The sequence below is a fragment of the Myotis myotis genome, unplaced genomic scaffold, assembly GCF_014108235.1.
Source record: "Myotis myotis isolate mMyoMyo1 unplaced genomic scaffold, mMyoMyo1.p scaffold_m19_p_22, whole genome shotgun sequence".
Taxonomy (NCBI): Eukaryota; Metazoa; Chordata; class Mammalia; order Chiroptera; family Vespertilionidae; genus Myotis; species Myotis myotis.
Window position 1 is genome coordinate 5,484,377 of NW_023416327.1, and position 22,878 is coordinate 5,507,254.

A 22,878-nucleotide genomic window follows, 5' to 3' on the forward strand; every position below is an offset into this window, starting at 1 on the left:
GAGAAACTGAGGCAGCCAGCACAGGCCCCTGCACAGGATGAGGCTTCTGCTTCTGAAGAAACGTCCTGGGGTTAGAGGTGAGGGGGTGCTGCCTTTCCCATCTCAGAGCTCGAGGAGGAGTCTGTGCTCCCCCTCCTGGTATTCTGAACACCCAGAGACCCCTCCCCAGTCCAGGCAGGAATGTCCCATGCTGACCGCCTCCAGAAAGCAGAGAACAAAGAGGCACTTCTTGACTTCAAGCCTCTAAACCAGTGGTTCTCAACCTTGGCTGCACATTGGAATCACCTGGGAATCTTTTTAAAATCCTGATTTCTGGGCCTCATCCTCCGGAAATTCTGTTTCTTTGTTATGGGGTGGGGCCACGACATTAGTAACAAAGAAACAGAATTTCCAGAGGATGAGGCCCAGAAATCAGGATTTTAAAAAGATTCCCAGGTGATTCTAATGTGCAGCCAAGGTTGAGAACCACTGCTCTAAACAGACTTGACCACTGCAGGCAAAGACCTGCAGCTGAGAGGGGGCAGGTTCTGGGTGTCGAGGTCCAGAGCGTGGAAGACCTCCTGGGGAGCAGTGGATCTGGAAGCCTGTGTGCTGGGTCAGAGACACACCTGCCTCCCACCCTCCCCTGCCCTGCACACAGACGTGCCTGGATTGGGGTGAGGAGGAGAAGGAGAACTAGAGGGAAGGAACTCTGAGTGTTTGTTGGCGGCCATGTAAAAAGGACTGTGACCCTCCCCTCCCTAAAGCAGCAGGAGACGGAGGGTCTGAGAGCAGCCACACAGCTTTGTGGCCGTGACCAAGGCACCAAGATGGTGTCCATGCAACGGGGCTGAGGAGGTGTCAGAGGACCTCACCCCAGAAAACCCAATACCTCTTTGTGTGAGAGAGAGGAGGTGGCAGGGAGGGAGGGAGAGAGCGAATTGGACTCAAGAGGCCTCAAGGCCCAGATGAGGAGAATATACCAGGGATCAGCATGGACTTGAGCTCTGAGGTGAGGGTCAAGGGCAGCTGGGTGGGGGCCAGCCCAGACAGAAGACTGAGGTCCAGATGTTCTTGACCCTGCTCGGTTCTTTGGCACCTCTGCCTGAGATATAAACTGTCTGACATGGAAGTACAACTCCAGAGAAGGGGGTGGGGAACCTAAGTTAAATAATATTTTGTTGTTGTTTTTTCACTTGGCAGAATGGGGGGCTGAAGTTGAAGTTAGGTTTGGTTACTAAACAATAAAGAAAGCAACATTTCTTGCACACCCGACTATGTGGTCTGAGTTTGCTGCTGCCTATAAACTGAGAAAAAGTTGTAAAATGAAGTACTAATCTCTAGGGTTTAGGTCAGACCAAGGAGTAGTGCCACTCAGCCGGAAGCTGGCTCATGGCTGGCCAGTGCAGAGGTGGTGGCAGGAGCCTCTCCCACCTCCATGGCAGCACTAAGAATGTCCAACTAACAGTTTAGGCCCAATCCCTTGGGGCCTAAGCCTTTAGTCGGACATCCCCCGAGGGCTCCCTGGTTGCCAGAAGGATGTCTGACTGCAAGCTTAGGCCTGATCCCCCGGGGAGTGGGCCTAAGTCAAGAGGTGGACATCCCCCAAGGGGTCCTGGACTGCAAATGGGTGCAGGCGTGGCTGAGGGACCCCCCCCCCCCCCCGAGTGCACAAATTTTTGTTCACTGGGCCTCTAGTTAAAAACATAAAGCACATATGTATATACGTTAAAATGATGGAACTTTTTTTTTTTATAAATACTGTAAATGGGAGACGGCAACATACCTCAAGTCCGATGAAACCTGAGTAACTGCCTATATATCTACATATAAGTTCTTTAGTCTATCTCTTCTCCCCTCATCCCCACATGGAGGTAGGTCAGTCTGTTCCATGCCTCATGTTTCCAGTCTTATTTTGTTGGTCAATTCATTTTGTTCATTAGATTCCACAAGTAAGTGAGATCATGTGATATTTATCTTTCTCTGTCTGGCTTATTTCACTTAGCTTAATATTCTCCAGGTCCCTCCATGCTGTCCCAAAGGGTAAGAGATTTTTTTTTTTTACTGCTGCATAGTATTCCATTGTGTAAATGTCTCATAGCTTCTTTATCCTCTCATCTACTGATGGGAACGTGGGCTGTTTCCAGATCTTAGCTATTGTAACTCCTATGAACACAGGGGTGCATACATTCTTTTTGATTGGTGTTTCAGGTTTTTTGGGATATATTACTAGAAGTGGGATCGCTGGGTCAAACAGAAGTTCCATTTTTAATTTTTTGAGGAGTCTCCATACTGTTTTCCATTAGGCTGCACCAGTCTGCATTCCCTCCAGCAGTGCACAAGGGTTCCCTTTTCTCCACAGCCTGGCCAGCAGGATAATTTACTGATGGTAGACATTCACATTCTGACAGGTGTGAGGTGATATCTCACTGTGGTTTTAATTTGCATTTCTCCGATGATTAGTGACTTGGAGTATTTTTTTTAATATGTCTCTTGGCCATTTGTATGTCCTCTTTGGAGAAATATCTATTGAGGTCTGCCCATTTTTTAATTGGATTATTTGTCTTCCTTTTGTTGAGTTTATGAGTTCTTTATATATTTTGGATATTAACCCCCTATCAGATGTATCATTGGCAAATATGTTCTTCTTTATAGTGGGTTCCCTTTTCATTTTGATGGTGTTTTATACTCCTTTTCTAAAGATCGGAGCGGGATAATCTTGAAAATGGTTTTAATTCGTGCTTGTTCGAAAGCTTCTTATAAGCATGCCCCGTCTTTTCAGGAGTTACATTGGATTTCTCTTTAGCAAATAAGTAGATATCTGTTAACTCTGATAGAATACTGTGAGGCCGGACAATTTGACTCTCAATTATTTCCTTGAATTTTCCACACGACATTACAAAGAGAATTTCCTGGCCGTTCAGAAGCAATCCATCGGCGTTCTTCCTGGACCTGGAATGTGGCAACAGAGCCCCATGGCCTTTCTGATCTGCCTTTATCCACTGGGCCAGGGCGCCGGGCGCTGGAGCGGAGGCTGAGGTTGCGGTGGAGGTTGCGGGTGGGTGGAAGCTGAGTCCCTGTCTCTCACCTGTGCAGGCTCCATCCGCAGCTCCTCCCGAGCCCGCAGAGCCCAGGCCTGTAGCCTGGAGATAGGGGGCCAGCGGGGTGTGCTTAGAGGCTGCAGCCACTTTGCATTTCGGTCGCCTCCTTCTTGAGCTTCACCCCTTTCCTCCCCATTCGCCTGCTCTGAGGCTGACCTCCTAGTAAAGCTTGGCACAGTAACTCTTTCTTAGGTTGTCATCTTCCCTTCAACTTCATAAACACAGAGACATAAACATCAGCACATAATAACTATCTTTAATTAATATTAGCTATTTTGATACTGTTTCTAAGATAAAACCATATTAATAACAAAAATATCAATAATTTCAAATACAAAATGAGAAGAATGTGTTGAATCCAGAGAGAATAAGGTCAAAATAAGAAAAGATGCTAACATGACACAAAAAGCCTTTGAATTTGGTAGGAAGTAGGTGACCCACAAAATAATGAATTATGGTCCTGAAAGATCTAGAATCCATGGGAAAAACTGAGTCCAGCCAAGTGGCTCCTATTTAAAACAAATCAATTTATGTGGGAAAGCCATGATAATTAAAGTATATTTCTATACAAAAAAAAAAAATCTACCCTCCCAGAAGGCCACTGAAGGAGAAACTAAAGATAAAAACCCAGAACCAACAGATTGCAACACAGTAACAAATTAAAATGCCGAAAACTTTAGTCGGGCATTATAGAAGGGTTTGTCATGTCCAAGATAAATATATATGTGTGTACGTGTGTGTATCTGTGAGTATGTGTCTATATTTCTATCTATTATCTATGTCTACCTATCAATAAAATATAAAAGGAAATTAAAACAAAAGCCATAACAAGAATGTACACTACAAGAAAAATTGCCCCAGAAAGCAGAGGAAGATTTTAGGCAACTAATACTACATAGTTTTTAACTATTTAATGAGAATTTTTGTTAATGATAAGTGACTTTACCTATAGAAGATAGAAAATGTTGAGTGATGCTAGTATTATAAAGAGAGTGACAAAACAGCAGCACAATATTTAAAAATGTGTAGAAAGTAACAAAAGGATGTGAAAAGAAATTTATGGAATTACTTATATTAGAAAAGTAAAAAATTCTCAAGTAAATGTTCTAAAGAAAGTAGGAAAATAAGAATGAAGTGGCTCCAAATTTGTAAATAAGAAAACAATAAACTTGAAATTAAAATACCTCAACAACTTACTTGAAATGAAGGACTTCCCCAAAAGAAAAAGAAAACAAAGCTCACTCAAGAAGAAATAAATACCCTGGCTAGTTCCAAATCTATGAAAAAAATGGAATTCATAGTTAAAATCTTTCTATCAGAGAAAATTCCTGGGCCAGATGGTCTCACTGATAAAATATTTAAGCCTTCTCCACAATAATGTTAGATGTCTGTAGATATTAGATGTGTCAACAAATGTATGAGGCAAAGAATGTATCAGAAAAAATTCAAACCAGTATTTTTCTGGATAAAATAAAAGAATATTATTTGAGAATAAATTCAACCATCCAAAAGATAAGATCAAATAAATAACTAAATAATAAAAACTCTATGGCAAGGGCTAAACGTGACTATGGACTAAAACCCAATACACATTATACTATTAGCATTAAACATGTTGACAATCTAAAAATAAACATACAAGTAGCAAAAATCTGAAAATACAAGACCAGATTGTATAAGAAAATGTAATTATATTTATTATTTAACTTTATTGACAGGAAGCCCACAAATACTGCTAAAGTTGAAATAATTTCCAAACAAAAGTAAATGACCTTAAGTCCTTCAAATATTTCCATTTTATTTCAGAAGTATTATTTTAAAAATTTAGGTAAATAAAGATTGATTAGATATTCTACAACCTTCACTTTTATTTTCATTCTTTTTTTCCTATTATTCAGATAAAATAAAAGTAAGTATTTTATATCAAAAAAGTGATTGTTTTGGATTTATTAAATTTAGGATTTCATCTATTTATTCATCTATTTCCTTATTCATATATGTGAAGAGAGAGAGATATCCAAAATAATCTAGAACAAATATTGAGAGTGTTCATTTCTGGATAGCAGGAAATGGAAGTATATCTTGGTTTACTGTTTGTATTATCCTATATTGGTTAAGTTTATATAGTAATGAGCATAATTTTTAAAATAAAAGGAATAATGCCACATGCAAAAATTATAGGAAGTATTTTCTTTGTATAATATGGACTTACATTGAGAGGTTACATCAATTGTTAATGAAAGGCATCTTTATTGTTTTGATTTTATAGTGTTAGGCATCTTTCTGGTTAATATTACAGTGATGATTCCAGATAAAAGAATGAGGCACTCATATTTTGCAAACATGTTTTTTTCACATGCCAACACTTAGGGCCATTGATGATGGCTTGTGTGGCACTGCGTGGAATGATGATGAGACTGTTAGGGCTTAGAAACAAAAAGTGCCTTGGTCAGTTTTGATATCTGTCAGAACTATAAGAAGTAATACCTACAAATTTTCCTTTAAAAAGAGACTATGTCTGCATTATGTTAGAGCTGTATCTATAAAATCACTTGTTGAAAGGATAGATTATTTTATGAGGTATACTATACGAGTTTCAATAAATTTATGACAGTTTTAGGTCGATGAAGAAACATAAAGAGAAAAACTACATTGCCTTAAGTAATACCTAAATTGCCATGATCAAGACTATTAGTATAATAGGGACATTTGTGGTGTTGTTGAGAGCTCAGAAAAAAGTAACATGCTATTGGACACGGAAGGAAGTGAGACGCTTGTGGTGGAAAACTTAACAGAAATCTGTCCTGCAGTTGTATGGAAAGCACAACTTGTAGAAAGGTGAACTTGGATAATTAGCTGAGGATATCTCCACACAAAAAAATGTCGAAGGTTATTTTAGTTTCTTCATGCTGCTTATAATGAAACCAGGGGCCCGGTGCATGGGTGGGGTCCCTCAGCCTGGATGGCAGTCGGGGCCAATCGGGGCCATCTCACCCTCTCCCTTCCTCTCCAAAATAAATAAAAATATATTTTAAAAGAATAAAATAGAATCAAGAGTTAATCAATTCACCTCAAAACCAAACTTACATTAACTCCAGTTATAACAAACTCACAGAAGTCCACACAGAATCGCCACCAGGCTCCATCAGGACCAAGTGGTGACCTTCATGTTCACTATCATCTCTCTATTGCCTAACGTCATCCCTACCACACACATACAACACACATGTGCACAAAATATTCAAATAATATTTTGAACAAGTGATTGATTGGATGAATTAAAGAGAGCATGAGAGTTGTTACTTATGTTGCTTTTCTTATGAGCCATGATAGCAATATTTGTGACATTTGACCAGAAATCTGTGTTCCTTTAACACAGTTGCTAGAGCTGAACAGGTGTATGGGCTGGGGATGATAACATTAGGAAAGAAAGGCGCCTGTCCATTAATACTGATGTGTGATGGGTGATAGGACTGAGTTCTTTTTATTTAAAAAGCAAGAAATTCATTGGGAGAAAGGCAGGGTTTAAAACATCAGCAACAACATGCTTCAGCTACAACGTACTCTGCTATCTCTGCCACACAAAACCCAAAGGCAGTAGGTTCATAGGGAGAAAAATCATGAAAATATGTTGTGGCAAGTGAAATTCATCTTTTAATCATTGTCTATTTCCTCTATGCCCTATTATGATTCTCAATCTATATGTCTATGTATCTAAATATTTTGCTAAGAGGGAGGAGGTTTCAATGGAATTAAATTGCACAGCTGTGCTCTTGGGGGATGCTTCATATATAATAATGAATTAAGCTAATTTTAAAGTCTGGTTATTTGAATCAGACAAGCCATCTAACATTTCATTACGTAGTAGAAACTTTTATAAACCCTATGATGTAAATAACCAAGCGGTAACAATTATAGAGATATGTTTCTTCTTACAACCAGTTTTAAAATGGTGAAAAAAAGCTGGTTAGCTTCCATAGATGTGTGTGTGTGTGTGTGTGTGTGTGTGTGTGTGTGTGTGTGTGTGTTTGTGAATTCACAAAATACAATAAAGCTAAGAAGTGAAAAAAATTGGAAAAGATTGAGTTCAAATTTTAAGACATAAAGTCATGTTTTTCACATGAAATTCAAGATCACATAGTGAGCAAGTACTAGGGCAGTGATGGCAAACCTTCTGAGCTCGGCGTGTCAGCATTTTGAAAACCCTAACTTAACTCTGGTGCCGTGTCACACATAAAATTTTTTTGATATTTGCAACCATAGTAAAACAAAGACATATTTTTTATATTTATTTTATATATTTAAATGCCATTTAAATATATGAACCAAAAAAATGAGTTCGCGTGTCACCTCTGATGTCGCCATCACTGTACTAGGGGCTTTGAATAAAACCCAGATACATAAGCAAAGACATGGTTGTGGATGAGAATATAATGATATGCGAGAGGAAGGCTTATAAAAAGGAAACTGGGTAAGGCAACTGGGAGATTCTGTCCCAACCTTTAACTCAATTAAAAGTTAAATGTAGTGAAAAAAAAATAAAATAAAATTTGTTATCTCGGTTAGCTGACTGTATGGTGTCCCTGATAATGAAGCAAGGAAGTCATGGGTTAATTTAAAATTAACTGAAACATTGATTACATTAGGTGTCAAAATACTGGAATTCTAGGAGTCCCCAGTCTTGAGTTGCCAGATAAAAGAGAGAAGGTAAGCAAAATTCAAATTTCAGTTTAACAAAAATGGACTTTTAAATGAAAAGATATCTTAAATATAACATGGGGCATACTTATTCTTAAACAATTTATTATATATCTGAAGTCTAAATTTAAGTGGAGATTATGTATATTTATGTAAAAAATGTGGCATCCTACCTGCCTACCTTTTCTTTTATGCCATTTGTGCATGGTTATAGGTAAGTTGTTATAACTATTTATTTTTTCTTTTAATATATTTTAATTTATTAATATCTTATTCATAAAAAGAGCTTCTTTTCATTTTCTTTTATTATTTTTGCTTTAAAATTTTGTGCATTTTAAAAATAAATACTAGCATGACCCTGGCTGGGTAGCTCAGTTGGTTAGAGGGTCATCTCAATAAGCCAAGGTTTGGGGTTCAGCCTCTGGTCAAGGCACATATAAAAATCAACCAATGAATGCATAAATAAGAGGAACAAAAATCTCTCTCTCTCTCCCCACCCCACTCTTTCTCTCTAATCCTATGCAATAAAAGGCTAATAAGAAAATCGACCAAACAGGGGAACAACCAGTCGCCATAATGTGCACTGACCACCAGGGGGAAGATGCTCAACGCAGGAGCTGCCCCCGGTGGTCAGTGCATTCCCACAGGGGGAGCACTGCTCAGCCAGAAGCCAGGCTCATGGCTGGTGAGCGCAGCAGTGGTGGCAGGAGCCTCTCTTGCCTTCGTGGCAGTCGGACATCCCCCGAGGGCTCCCAGACTGCAAGAGGTGCAGGCTAGGCTGAGGAACCCCCTCCTAAGTGCATGAATTTCATGCACTGAGCCTCTAGTCAATTAATAAATAACATTAAAAAATATGACCATGGGAAAACAATATAAAATGAATGACTAAAAATATCAATTTTGTGTCTAAATTGTCAGTATTTTTTTATTGTTTAAAATATTACATATGTCTCCTTTTCCCCCCATTGACCCCTCCCCAGCCACTCCCACCTCCCAGGACAAGTCCCCACCGCCCCAGTGTCTGTATCCATTGGTTATGCTAACATGCATGCATACAAGTCCTTCGGTTGATCTCTTACTTGCCCCCCCCCCCTCCCCTGCCTTCCCTCTGAGGTTTGATGGTCTTTTTGATTCTTCTATGTCTCTGGATCTATTTTTGTTCATCAGTTTATGTTGTTCATTATATTCCATAAATGAGTGAGATCATGTGATATTTATCATTCTCCGACTGGCTTATTTCGCTTAGCATAATGCTCTCCAGGTCCATCCATGCTGTTGCAAATGGTAAAAGTTCCTTCTTTTTTATAGCAGTGTAGTATTCCATTGTGTAGCTGTACCACAGTTCTTTAATCCACTTGTCTGCCTTCTTTCAGTCTTATTTACACAAGCATCTATTTCTGTCATGGCTTTAGGTGGGGGTGTTGCTTTATGGTTTCTGGAACCAAATGGCTCCTCAACTCAGTCCCCCAGGGTTGTAGATTCTTTCTTTCCCTTGTAAAGCTCAAGGCTGGGTGCAGCTGCACTAGTTGCCCTGTGGGTGCTGCTGGAAGGGGCTGGCTCTTCAGGAGAAAAATGGGTGTTTAGGCTTGGAGGGTCAGGAATGTCCCAGAGGTTCCTGGTCACCTCTCCCTGTCCTGCTCCTCTCCACAGCCTCTCTCCTTCCTCCACAAAACTGCACCTCCACTGGCACCACCGCCTCTTCGAGTGTTTGTAATTGAAAGGCCTTATTAACTAGGTTCAGTGAGTAAAAGCAAGGAAAATATAAAGGCAGAAGAACCTCACCGCTGCAAGTTTCTCTCCCCCTAATGCCACTCAGCTCTGGTGGTTCTTCAGGTTGCCTTTCTGGGTACAGCCTTTCGCTTTCATGGCTGTGGACTTAGACCTAAAACCCCCTGCTGCCAGAAGCCCTATGGACCCCTTCCATGGTCAAGTGTTATGCGTGTCCCCAAGGGACGGCGACTTGATGCAGAGCAGGTTCCTCCTGACCCTCTCATCCCAGTGGCCATGCTTCTCTCTCTAGCCCAGAACCTCGGTCCTATTGTTCTCCAGGCGTCCTCAGGCCTTTTTGGCCATGGATTGTCTCACCAGCTGTGTTAAACTTGCCAATTCCAGTGGATGTTATTCGATTTAGTTGTTCGTTCTATCAGCTCGGTGAGAAAGCTCAAGACACATCCACCTACTTGGCCACCATTTCGAAAAGCCAAATTGTCAGCATTTTTTATTATTATAACACTAGAGGCCTGGTGCATGAGTTCGTGCACGGGTGGGGTCCTTTAGCCTGGCTGGAGATCAGGACTGATTGGTGCATCTCGCTCAGTCCCTATCGGGACCGATCAGGGCCGCAGAAGGTTGGCCGTCTCGGGGAAGGGGGCATGTGAGTTTGGCCTGCCAGGGAGAGGGGCCACAGGAAGTTGGCCAGCCGGTGTAGGGGGGGCGCGGCATGGGGGTTTGGCGGGCCATGGGAGGTTGGCTATGGGAGCTCACTGACTACCAGGGGGCAGCTCCTGTATTGAGCATCTGTCCTCTAGTGGTCAGTGCTCATCATAGTAACTGTTTGACCAGTCATTCCAGTTGTAAAGGTTGCTTAGGCTTTTATATATAGATATCACTTAATATTAATAACCTATAAAAGAAAGAAAGCAGTATTAGAACATGTCCAATAGCAGCAAGATAAAGTGATGGAAAGCCTAAATGAATTCTCTAGCAAACATTCTTATCTTGCATAACCCCTATAAATCTAGGCACACAATTGTCCCTGTCCAAGGGCTATGCAATTTCTTGCCATCACTTAGCAAAGATGACAAATCAACACACCTTGATTGACCTTGAGGTGTCTCTACTCAGTTGCCATTCTCAAAAATATTTTTCCTAAATCTCATAATGTTGTGGCACTGTATTAACATATGTGAGTCTTAGATACTCAAAGAACTCCTTTCAAGAAAAATGAATATGAATGCAGAACTGAAATCTATACTGTGATTTAAAAAAACTATTCCCTATAAGTCAAGGGAGAATCTATACTAATCAAAGCCTAGTTGGCCCTCTCATGAAACGTCATCACAAGATGGCTGCCACAAGATGGCACAGCAGAGACGGGGCCTAGCGGCCACTCCAGGCAATGAGGCCTGGGGGCCCCGCAGCTCCTCACGGCTTGGAGGAGACCAGTCCCAGCATCTCTGCCGCCTCGCACGGAGGAGGTGGGTCATAGCAGGGGAGGACAGTTGTGGGCAATCAGGATGGCAGAGGAGGGCAGTCGGGGGTGATTGGGCCAGCAGGGGAGCAGTTAGGGAGCAACCAGGATGGCAGGCAGAAGTGGTTAGGGGCAATCAGGCAGGCAGGCAAGTGAGCAGTTAGGAGCCAGCAGTCCCGGATTGTGAGAGGGATGTCCAACTGCTAGTTTAGGCCCGATCCCACAGGGATGAAGCCTAAACGGGCAGTCGAACATCCCCTGAGGGGTCCCAGATTGGAGTGGGTGCAGGCCAGGCTGAGGGACACCCCACCCCCCCATGCATGAATTTCATGCACCAGGCCACAGTATTAAGTAAAACACAGGAGCCATTGCTAACATTCTTGTTCCATCTAGAGACATTTAAAACTGTTCTTAATTGTATACCAGGACATTTGCTGAAGTTCATAATAGAAAACAAGGACATATTTATATCTTTGAAGAAACTTCTAACTTTCCAAACGTTGTAAAATGTTTAAATTAGTGTCATGAACTTAAAAATTGAGAATTTAACCAAAAATTTGCTTATTTAAGAAGAGATTATAATCAACTCAGAATGCAAAAATACACTTGATTTTTAAATGTAAAATTATTTATGATAAAATGAGTTATAAAAGAGATTGTAATTTTAAAAAGTTATATTTGCTGAAGTTTCAGAATTTTAGTTAAATGCTTTATTTCTTATGTTTAAAGCTCCAATAATATTTTATCATATTAGTTTTTTAAATTATAATTGTTTTAATTATAATTTTTATGGCCAGGGAGTTTTTCTGGGAACCACATTCATACACTAAATATTACTTTCAACTAGAACAATTACTCCCAAAATATATTTTGGAGATATTTTTATCTTTTAGTGGATTGTGAAAATTTGGTATAAACATCATTTGAAATTTATGTGTTTGTGCCTACTTCATGTACCATTTAAACAGAAATCATGATTTATTAGACTCATAAGTAAATAAATCTGAAAACATGATCATTTTATCTTGTATATTTTAGCTCGTGTAAAAAAGCCCTGACGTTAATTGTACCAGTTAATCTGGGACCGAGTGTTTGTACCTAGAAGGCAAAGGAGCATTCGTTAGTAATTATTTTCTAAAGAGTGTTCTCAGTCTTTCATATAATAGAGCTAATAGTTCTAAAGCTACAAATGAATGCAGCAACACAATGATTTTTAAAAACATGGTAGAATTTACAAAGTTGAAATATGTATTATAATCTCTGTGAGACAAAATACATTCATACACTGATAATTGTTCATATTATACCAAAAACAAACAAAAGCATGCTGTAGTTAAGGCTAAGTGTTTGGGAGAACCAATGGTAGCAAGATTATATTCCAGACCCAGAGGGAGAGGCAAGGCGTAGGTCGGCGTGCACGCGCAGGTCTGGCCTGATGGGTGACGCAGGCGTCAGTTGCTGGTGTCAGGGCTCTGCTCAGAGACCCGGGATCAGAGTGGCAGATATGCAGCTTCCAAACCATCAGGAGGCGCCGGGTGGGGGTGGGGGGAGCAGGCCAGGTAGATGCCTTCACAGGTTAGAGGGCTTCTAGATTGGGCTCTCTGTCCCACTCATTTCTCATCTCCCTCTGCATGGAATTTAAGGAGCCTTAGCGTACACGTTCTGTCCACCTAAAGTTTCTAATGATTCTTTCAGGTTTCTGATGCCCGGTAGCAGCTTAGCTCCGTAGTTTCTAAACTTGAGTAGTTTTCTCTTCCATCTGACTGATCTTTGAAAGCCACTGCTCACTGTGTTCTCTTTTCTAGAAAAGATCGCTTCAGAAATATCCACTGTGACACAGCTTAGCCACATAGTGGTCTGAATTCACTCCCAATGCATGGGACCGTTCTGTGTTTTTATTGCAGTGGAGGTTACATGAACCTACACGCGATAAGATTGCAGAGCTACACACACATTCACCAATGTAAATTTCTAGTTTTGATATTGTACTTCGTTAAATTGTAACCGTTAAGTTGTATCATGGTAGAAGGGATTGCAACTTTCTATGAATCTATACTTATTTTAAAATCCTATCTAATAAAAGACAAAGAGTAATTGACCGTACCTTTGCTACACTTCCCATTGGCTAATCAGGGTGATATGCAAATTAACTGCCAAGAAAGATGGCAGTTAATTTGCATACATAGGCGCAATGATGGGAGGCGAAAGCGGAAGGACAGAAGAACAGTGATCGGAAACCCAGGCAGCAGGCAAGAGCTGGGTGGCAGAACAAAGGCGGCCCCCCGGCCCTAGATCGGAGAACTGGGGCTGCCTTTGCCCACCCCCCAGCCAGTGATTGATCAGAAAGCCGGGCTGCAGGAGAGGCAGCACCCCCGGGGCCCAGGGGTGCCGCCTCACTTGCGCCCGTGATCACATGGCGATCAGAGGGAGAAAGAACCGGGGCCAGGCCCTGTGGTAACCATGGCGATCGGAGGGAGAGAGAGCCCGGGTGCAGGCCAGGCAAAACCCCCAGGGCCTGGGGGTGCCGCCTGGTCTGCGGCCCCATGGTCGCCATGGCGATCAGAGGGAGAGAGAGCTGGGGCGCAGCCAAGGCGGCACCCCGGCTCCCCAGCACCTGACATGCAAAGGTCGGGGATGAAATGACTTTTCCCAACCACATCTGCAAATGTCCTGGGGAAGGCATCACTGAAGAGTTCACAACAACTGTCTTACTTGGCAAGGAAGAAAACAGTTGGCAACGAAACAATCCCTTACATCAAAGTTAAGGTCCCTCTGAGTAAAAAAGAATATTTCCAACCTAAAGGAGGGAGCAGGCAAAAATAATAGGTTCTCAAGACTTCCACTGAAGTCTGAGCATATGACAGAGTCAAAACGAACATACAAATTAAAACAGACAGTGGACTTTCAAATGACCTGAATCAACTGTCACTGTTTGTCCCAATAGCAGCCATGCTGATGTGATAATATAGTTTAACAAACATACAAAACAAGTCACATGGTAAGAGAGGTTCGGCTTCTAAAGTAAATTGAATATGTTCTTTAAAAATTCTCATGTCCTCCCCTCTGACTATAATTCTTAATTTTCCAATCAGAAAATTACCCCAGGTGATCCAGTAACATGTAGAACTCCAGTAACCTAACTTATTTAAAAAAGCAAACATCCCAACCATTTTTCAAATATTTAAATTGATATTTTAGGGTTAAAATTATAGAAGATATTTAGATCCAAATATATTTTCTGAATAAAAAATATTTCAGTTTTTGATTTAAAAAAATAAACATAAAAAATATATAAGTGACACATTTTCCCAAGGAACTCTGAATTAGTACCTTTCCCTCTAACTTTCTTCAAATTAAGAGAATCTATGGACTTCCCTATACTGCACAAGTTTTAATGAAAGAAAATAAGACTTTCTAAGAGCATCAAATACATGTTTTCTTATTTACAAACATATATACTCTTCTCTCTCTCTCTCTCTCTCTTTAAAATATTTTCTTACTGATTCAGAGAGGAAGGGAGAGGGAGAGAGATAGAAACATCAATGATGAGAGTGAATCATTGACCACTGCCTCCTACACGCCCCGTACTGGGGATCAAGCCCACAACCCGGGCATGGGGCCTGACCTGGAATCAAACTGTGACGTCCTGGTTCATAAGTTGATGCTAAACCACTGAGTCACACCGGCCAGGTTCAATTCTTATTTATAAATTCATTCCAAGGACATTTACAGCTTGAAAAGCTTTTGGAAGTAGTTTCAAAAAAACTAGCTTTTAAGTAACAAGAAAACAGTTTTAGAAGAAAGTTTAAATTAAAAGAAAAAAAATGTTTTAATTTATTCAAGAGTGGGAACATCCTCCATGAAAATGTGTACCTTGACTGTGGATGGCTGGGTGGCCTTATCACACCTTAGGAATTCATATGCTTTTTACAATGAAAAGAAAGAGTTTCATCTCATTTCTCTCCCAGGGTAGATGTCTGTCAATAGAATGTGGGCATCAATAAAAGGAGGGGCTTGCACAATCAATCCAGAAAGTCAGCAATCTATGAATAATCCAGAACCGAGTATTTATCTCCTCTGCCTCACACCCCCCCTCCCAGCCAGTGAGCAAGACAATTACTCTCAAGTCAAGCTAAGTGCCCCCCAGTCACAGTGGCCCAAAGCTGACATACAAAGCACACAAATAATTCTCACTCTGGCATAAAAGTGACAACTTTCTTGGAAGAAAAGCAGATAATGTAAATTTCTCAAAGTCTTCCTGGAACATTTTTTAAAATAATTTTTACTTCTATAGAAAAAAAATGCATACATGGCAAACCATCTGTAATAAAAGGCCCATTCTATAAAATTTTACCTGGTCCTACTCATATCTGTAATCATAATCATATTTACAGACAAATATATCTATACTAGAGGCCCAGTGCACAAAAATTTGTGCACTCGGGGGGGAGGGGGGTCCCTCAGCCTGGCCTGTGCCCTCTCGCAGTCTGGGACCCCACGGGAGATAACGACCTGCTGGCTGAGGCCTGCTCCCAGGTGGCAGAGGGCAGGCCCAATCCCTAGGTGCAGCCCCTGGTCAGGCTCAGAGCAGGGCCGATTGGGGAGTTGGGGCACTGCCCCCTTTCACACTCAAGGCAGGGTCGATGGGGAGGTTGTGGCTCCACCCCCTGTCACGCACAGAGCAGGGCCCATCAGGGGGGTTGGGGCTCCATACCCTGTCATGCACAGAGCAGGGCCAATAAGGGGGTTGGGGCGCTGCCCCCTGTCACACACAGAGCAGGGCCGATCAGGGGGTTGAGGAGCTCTCCCCTGTCACTCACAGAGTAGGGCTGATAGGGGAGTTGGGGCACTGCCCCCTGTCACACTCAGGGCAGGGCCAATCAGAGGGTTGGGGTGCCACCACTGTCATACTCAGGGCAGGGCCGATAGGGAGGTTATGGCTCTACTCCATCACACACAGAGCAGGGCCTGTGGGGGGGCAGGGTTGGGGCCCTGCACCCTGTCAGACACAGAGCAGGGCCAATCAGGGGGTTGAGGTGCAGCACCCTGTCACACACAGAGCCGCACGGCAATCAGGGTTTTGGGGAGCCCCCCCCATCAGGCACAGAGCAGGGCTGATCAGGGGGTTGGGGCGCCTTCCCCTTTCACAAACAGAGCAGGGCCAATAGGGAGGTTTTGGCCCTGCCCCCTGTCACACACAGAGCAGCAGGGCCATCAGGGGGTTTGTGTGCTGCCCCCTGTCACGTTGATCCCGGTGCCGGGAAGCCTCGTGGCTCCGCTGATCCCGGTGCTGGGAGGCATATTACCCTTTTACTATATAGGATAGAGGTCTGGTGCATGGGTGGGGCTGGCTGGTCCCTGAAGGGTGTCCTGGATCAGGGTGGGGGTCCCCACTGGGGTGCCTGGCCAGCCTGGGTGAGGGGATGATGGCTGTTTGCAGCTGGTCACACACCCTTCAGGGTTCGGGTCCCCACTGGGGTGCCTGGCCAGTCTGGGTGAGGGGCTGAGGGCTGTTTTCAGGCCGACTGAAGCTCCTAACTGCTCCTTTTTTTCTTTTTTTCTTTTTATTCTGGGCCAGCTTTAGCTCTGGCTCCAGCTCTGAGGCCTCTGCTGCTGAAAGCAGGTATCTGGTTTGTTTCGGTTCTGTAATCGAAACTCTGTATCAACTCCAGCTCTGAGATCCCAGCTCACTGAAAGCAGGTTTCTGGGGTTTTGTTTAGCTTCTATATTTGTTACAATGTTTCTTAAACTGCAAGCTCAGAGGCCGGCAAGGCAGGCGGGGAACATTGGAGTCCTCCGTCACTGAAGCAAGCAAGCCTCATGGTAGTTTCAAGCTGCTTGGCTGTTGGCCGCCATCTTGGCTGGTAGTTAATTTGCATATCACCCTGATTAGCCAATGGGAAGGGTAGCAGTCGTACGCTAATGACCATGTTTCTCTTTTATTAGGTAGGATTAATAAAATGTAATATGCTAATTAGACTGGGAGACCTTCCAGGAGACCTTCCAGATGTTCTTCTGGACAAAGCCATGGTGGCGGGGTCGAAGTAGAGGCGGTTAGAGGCCAAGAGGGGAGGGCAGTTGTGGGTGATCAGGTTGGTGGGGGGCGGGGCCATTGGGGGTAAGCAGACCAACGTGGGGCCAGTTGGGGGCAAGCAGGCCATCAGTGGGGTCAGTTGGAGGTGGTCAGGACAGCGGGGGGGGGGCAGTTTGGAGTGAGCAGGCCAGAAGGGGGACAGCTGGGGATGAGCAGGCCAGTGGGGATGGAAGGTAGGGGTGAGCAGGCCAGCAGGGGGGGAAGTTTGGGATGATCAGGCTGGTGGGGCAGCATTTGGAGACAAGCAGGCTGGCAGCGGGGGTGGGGCAGTTGGGGGTGAGCAGGCCAGCAGGCAGAGTGGTTAGAGGCAATCAGGCAGGCAGGCAGGCAGGCGAGCGGTTAGGAGCCAGCAGTCCCGGATTGCGAGAGGGATGTCTGACTGCTGGTTTAGGCCCGATCCCTGTAAACAGGGAGTAGGACATCCTTCGAAGGGTCCCAAATTGGAGAGGGTGCAGGCCAGGCTGAGGAACACATTCTCCCACCATGCACAAATTTCGTGCACCAGGCCACTAGGGAAAATATAATCATTTAGAAATAATTGTCTGGTTTTATTTTTACTTTACAAACATATGATTTTGGTCTTTTTCTTTCATTCAAAGAGCCTCCTTCCACCTCCCACAAGAACATGGGGACACAGAATGAAATAGAAACAGTTAATTTCTTTTGAAAACCGAAAGTAAAATGTTGGAGACTCAAAAGATAAAAGGTTAAAAAAAAACAAACAAGAAACTGGCTTAGATAGATAAGACTTTTGAATGGAAAAATAACTTAAGAATAGAAAAGGAAAATAATTTAGGAAACCAAGATGCAAATGTATTGTGAAAATTCAGAGAAGTTGACATTTCAGAGTTAGAAACATGCTAGTTTTATCTATTCAACTAGGGGCCCAGTGCACGAATTCATGCCCCTTGAAAGGAACTGTGAGCCATGAGGCTGCAGTGGGCATAGGGGCAGGTGGGACTCAGCCTATCCTCCGTGCCCCCACCGGGCCCCTCCCTCATGGCCCCCAGTCCCCTGTCTGCTGCAGCTCCACTCCTGCTGCCACTGCTCTCATGTGATGATGATGCTGGCCCCAGTCGTGCCCACTGATGGTGCAGAACGATTGAGGTCAGCGCCAGCAGCAGGTGCAAGCAACGGCTGCTGCCCCAATCTCCCCTTTGGAGCAGGGGGAGGTGGAGAAGCCCTCAGGGGCAATCGGGGCGGCAGCCACAGCTCGCACTGCTGATGGTGCAGAGCAATTGTTACTGGTGCCAGGCGCTGGCAGGGGGTGAGAGCTGTGGCTCCAGGATCGGCTGCTGCTGATGCCCGCCATGTTCCATGCCCACCCCCTGGTGGTCAGTGCACATCATAGCAACTGGTTGTTCAGCTGTTCTGCCGTTTGGCCTATTTGCATATTAGGGTTTTATATATATAGGTATGCTCCATCTGGGGTTGTCCCGATGAGGTGCTAATACCTGTCCAATAAATGAGGAGCTGAAAGTCCATGGGCCAGGCAGGGAGCTGAGGGAACTGTGGGCCAATTCCAGATTTTGAAGAAACCAAAATAAATAATATACTGAATTTACAATAATAGTCAAGTAAGTTGGGGTTCAAGGCTGGTGACTTACTATATCACTTTATAACTTTAGGCACACTCTATAATACAGTGGGGCCTTGACTTACGAGTTTAATTCATTCGAGAACAAGCTCGTTAAAGAGCTCATTAACTCAAATTTCTGTCAACTCAATGCAAAAAATTGGCCGAGAGGCAGCTGGTATCTCAAAAAACTCGTTAGTCAGGACACTTGTAAGTCAACGCCCCACTGTATCTTTAGGCCTCATTTAAAAACAAAAAACAAAAAACAGAAAACGATACCATCTTTTACTATGAAAATTAAATATTTGCTAAGCATTCAGTGCTTAAAAATATAATACATTCAATAGATCTGATACTATAATTATTATTGTGTAGGTTAGTATAAGGAACTCACTGTCTGACTAATGCAGATTAGTGCCCTGCAAAAAATAAATAAAACAAATGCACATACAACTGTTATCTTAAAGATGACAACATACTATGGTTCCTCTCCTGAATTTTCACCAAACAAGCATATTAAAATTCCGGAGGTAAATAATCTGTGTAACACAAGCCCATACTTCCTGAATTCATTTAATGACTCAACTGTTTCAGGATGCCTGCTCCATCCCAGGCTCTGCCCCTGCTCAGATGGCCTGGGGAGAGCATCCAGGACCTCGATTTTTCAAATGCTTTCAGCAGCAAGGTTCTTTTCTTTTCAACTCTATTCAATAAAACACGTCAAGGTGGTAAATGCTCTCCCCGGGCAGTTAAAATGTTATTGTCTAGTATATACCTGATTATTTGCAAAATCCCTAAAGTAACTCAACCTGTCTGGAAAACAGTTTGAAAATCCTGATACAATGTGTCCTTGTGCTTCAGAAAAAGAATTCATCTGAGACAGTTTCCCTACTGTCTCAGATACACTCTCAGAGAGACTTTTAAAATAGTCTTTTCTTTTTCACTACACCCTTAAAAAGCAAATATTCGGAGTGGTCTGTGGTCATCCCATCAACGGGGCCCGTGTTCACCTTGGTGGCACGGGATCTCTGCAGCGCCCGTGTTCCACCTCAAATCTTCCCCGGATTTGCTGGTTGTTTTTCTTCTTTAAAAATAAAGTCCATTCGCCAAAACCGGCTTGGCTCAGTGGATAGAGCGTCGGCCTGCAGACTGAAAGGTCCCAGGTTCGATTCCGGTCAAGGGCATGTACCTGGGTTGCAGGCACATCCCCAGTGGGAGATGTGCAGGAGGCAGCTGATCGATGTTTCTCTCTCATCGATGTTTCTAACTCTCTATCTCTCTCCCTTCCTCTCTGTAAAAAATCAATAAAATATATTAAAAAAATAAAGTCTATTCACTTTAAATGTAAGAAAATATTATATCAACTTTTAGAAAAAATCCCTTCCCCCCTTTTCTTTATAATAAACAGAAAATAAGGAAAAGATTCCATCTTACATTCGGAAAATACTCTAAATGCAATATTCAGTAGCGGTCCTCTATCAGATTCCCCCTTTAAATGCTTACAATGACTCAATGTCTCTCTTTACAGAGCGCCCATAAGCACCCTTTGCCTCCCTCCAACCCCTGGGTGTAGTCGGAAGTATGTGTGCTCCACACTTCTTTAGGTCAAATTCTTCTTCTTTCATTCTAACTGAGTAGCTCTTTTGGTCAAAACGTCTGTCTCCTATATTTTAGTTGATTCATCTCATCACGTTGAGAAGATGCTGGGCAGAGAAATTCTTAGAGAACAACCAAACCTGGTCCTTGCTATCATGGGCCTTACACCCCCCCACCAGGGAGAGATGGGAAAGCAGAAGCAAAATCCATCGGGCCAAGTGCCAGGAAAACATAAAGGACATGCACTGGGTGGAGTGGTAGAAAATATTAAAAATAAATGAGTCCATATTGTATCCCAAGAGCTACAGGAATCTCTTGAAGAGATTTTTGCAGGGGCATTAGGTAATTAAATCAATTTTTAAAGGTAACTTTCGCCCTGACCGGGTGGCTTAGTTGGTTGGAGCATCATCCCACACACCAAAAAGGTTGAGGGTTTGATTTATGGTCAGGGCACATACCTAGGTTGTGGGTTAGACCTGAGACTAAATGAAAGATGCTCACTATCACACTATTATTAAAATAGTTCTAGGGAGCATAACAAAGACTAAAATAATGAAAGCATAGTGGTGGAACATTGCAAAGTATATTACAACTTTAGTTATAAACAGGAACTATGATCACTCAGACGGAAACTCTAAATAGCTACAGAAAAGTGTGAGGATTTACTAGTATAGCAGTTCACTAACAATGTCAGACACAAACTCAGAAAAATGCAGGGCACCTCCACGTCAACTTTAACAGCTAAGAAAGTAGACTTACTTTACAGAGATGAAACTTTACATTACAGAGCTATAACTGTGTAAGAACTAACGTAACATGGAATCCATAGCACATTTATGGATTTTTAAAAGAATCTTATTAAAGAACATCAGAGATATAAATAAAAGAGCAAAGAGGAGGAACACCCTGATTAAATGTGGACATACCAAAAAAACACCAACATTAAAACGCAAAACTAAACAAGCTAAATAATATCAAGTGGCATTATGTAAGAACAGTTCAAAACCAAATAGAGCATAAACACATATATTTTTATAGGTCAACTCTATGATTTGAGTTTGTATCTAGAAAAAGTAATGCATAACTAAGCAGTGCTACAGCCAATTAAGAGGGGAGAAGAGTGATGACTAGAAGTTCATGGGAAATTGACATATCATGGGGAGAATAATGTATAATATAAACATTTAAATTTATATTAAGCTTATATTTAAAGCTTCAAATAAAACCCAATAAAAATTATATCTCCTTTTAGTTTTGTAACGAGCCCCCAGGTGGTACAGATTCTGCTGGTCCTTGGTCTGCACTTCAAGTAGCAAGAACAGGGGAACTGCTAGTAACTCCCTGATCACCAGGCAGTGTTCTGGCACATGCCCTGCACTGCGGGCAGGAAGCCACGTCAGGACAGAATATGGAGAGACAGGATGGTTTCCGAGAGGCAAAGGTGCCAGACAAGGGTGCACTTTACCTCCCTATTTGTTTCATCTGTATGCAGAACATATCAGACAAAAACTGGACTAGACTCAGAGGAAGGAGTGAAAACTGGTGGAAGAAACAGCGATAACTTACGATACGCAGATGATACTATTTCACTGGCAGAAAGTAGCAATGATTTGAAGTGACTTCTGAGAAAGTTGAAAGAAGTGCCAAAGCAAGGCTGCATTTAAATATCAAAAAGACAAAAATCCTAACTATGGCAGGAATGTACAACTTTAACCTAGACAGTGGAGACACTAAAATTCTTAAAGAAAGTTCAGTCATCAGTTCAAATGGAAACTGCCTCCAAAAATGAAGAAGAGAAGTCCAAGACTCAAAGGGCAGCGAAGAAAGAATTAGAAAGATCAAGGACAAAGATGTGCCATTAGAGACCAAAGCTAAGATCAGCCACACCCTTGCAGTCCCAATTACTATACACACATGTGAAAGCTGGACAGTGAAGAAGGCTGATAGAAAAAAGGTTGCCTCATGGGAAACACGGTGTTGGCGGGGAGCGCTATGGACACCCTGGGCCACCAGAAAGATGAGCAAGTGGCTTCCAGAGCAAATTAAGCTTAAACATGGCCGGAGGCAAAAATGACCAAACCGAAGCTGTCCTAGTTGGGGCACATCATGAGAAGGCACGGTTCTTTGGGAAAGACAATAATACTCAGAACAAAAACGGAAGGCAGCAGGAAGAGAGGGAGACCAAGTGTGAGGCAGGCTGACTCCACAAAACAGGTCATGAGTGTGAGTGTACAGAAGCTGGGCAGGGCTGCTGAGGACAGGACATTGTGTTGGGGCTGGCTCAGCAGCCCATCACACACACACACACACACACACACAAACACACACACACACACGTAACCTCATGTGGTGGCTTTTCCAGAATCTCATTCCCAGCTGGGGGCTGCATTAGGGTTGGTCACAAAAGAAATGATCTTCAAGGAAAAGTAAAATAATAGCTATACTGATGCTGAGGAGTTGTTGTGAGGCAGGTGCTCTTCCAGCTCGTGCATACTGCTGCAGCAGCGGACTTACCTGGTTGGCACCGGCTACCGCCAGGTGTGCAGCTCCCGCAGCACCCACTGGGCTCTCCATTCAGCTTCTCCAGTTCGTGGGCAGTTCATGTGTGGCTGCTGAGTGTGCCTGTGCCATTACCCACATCATC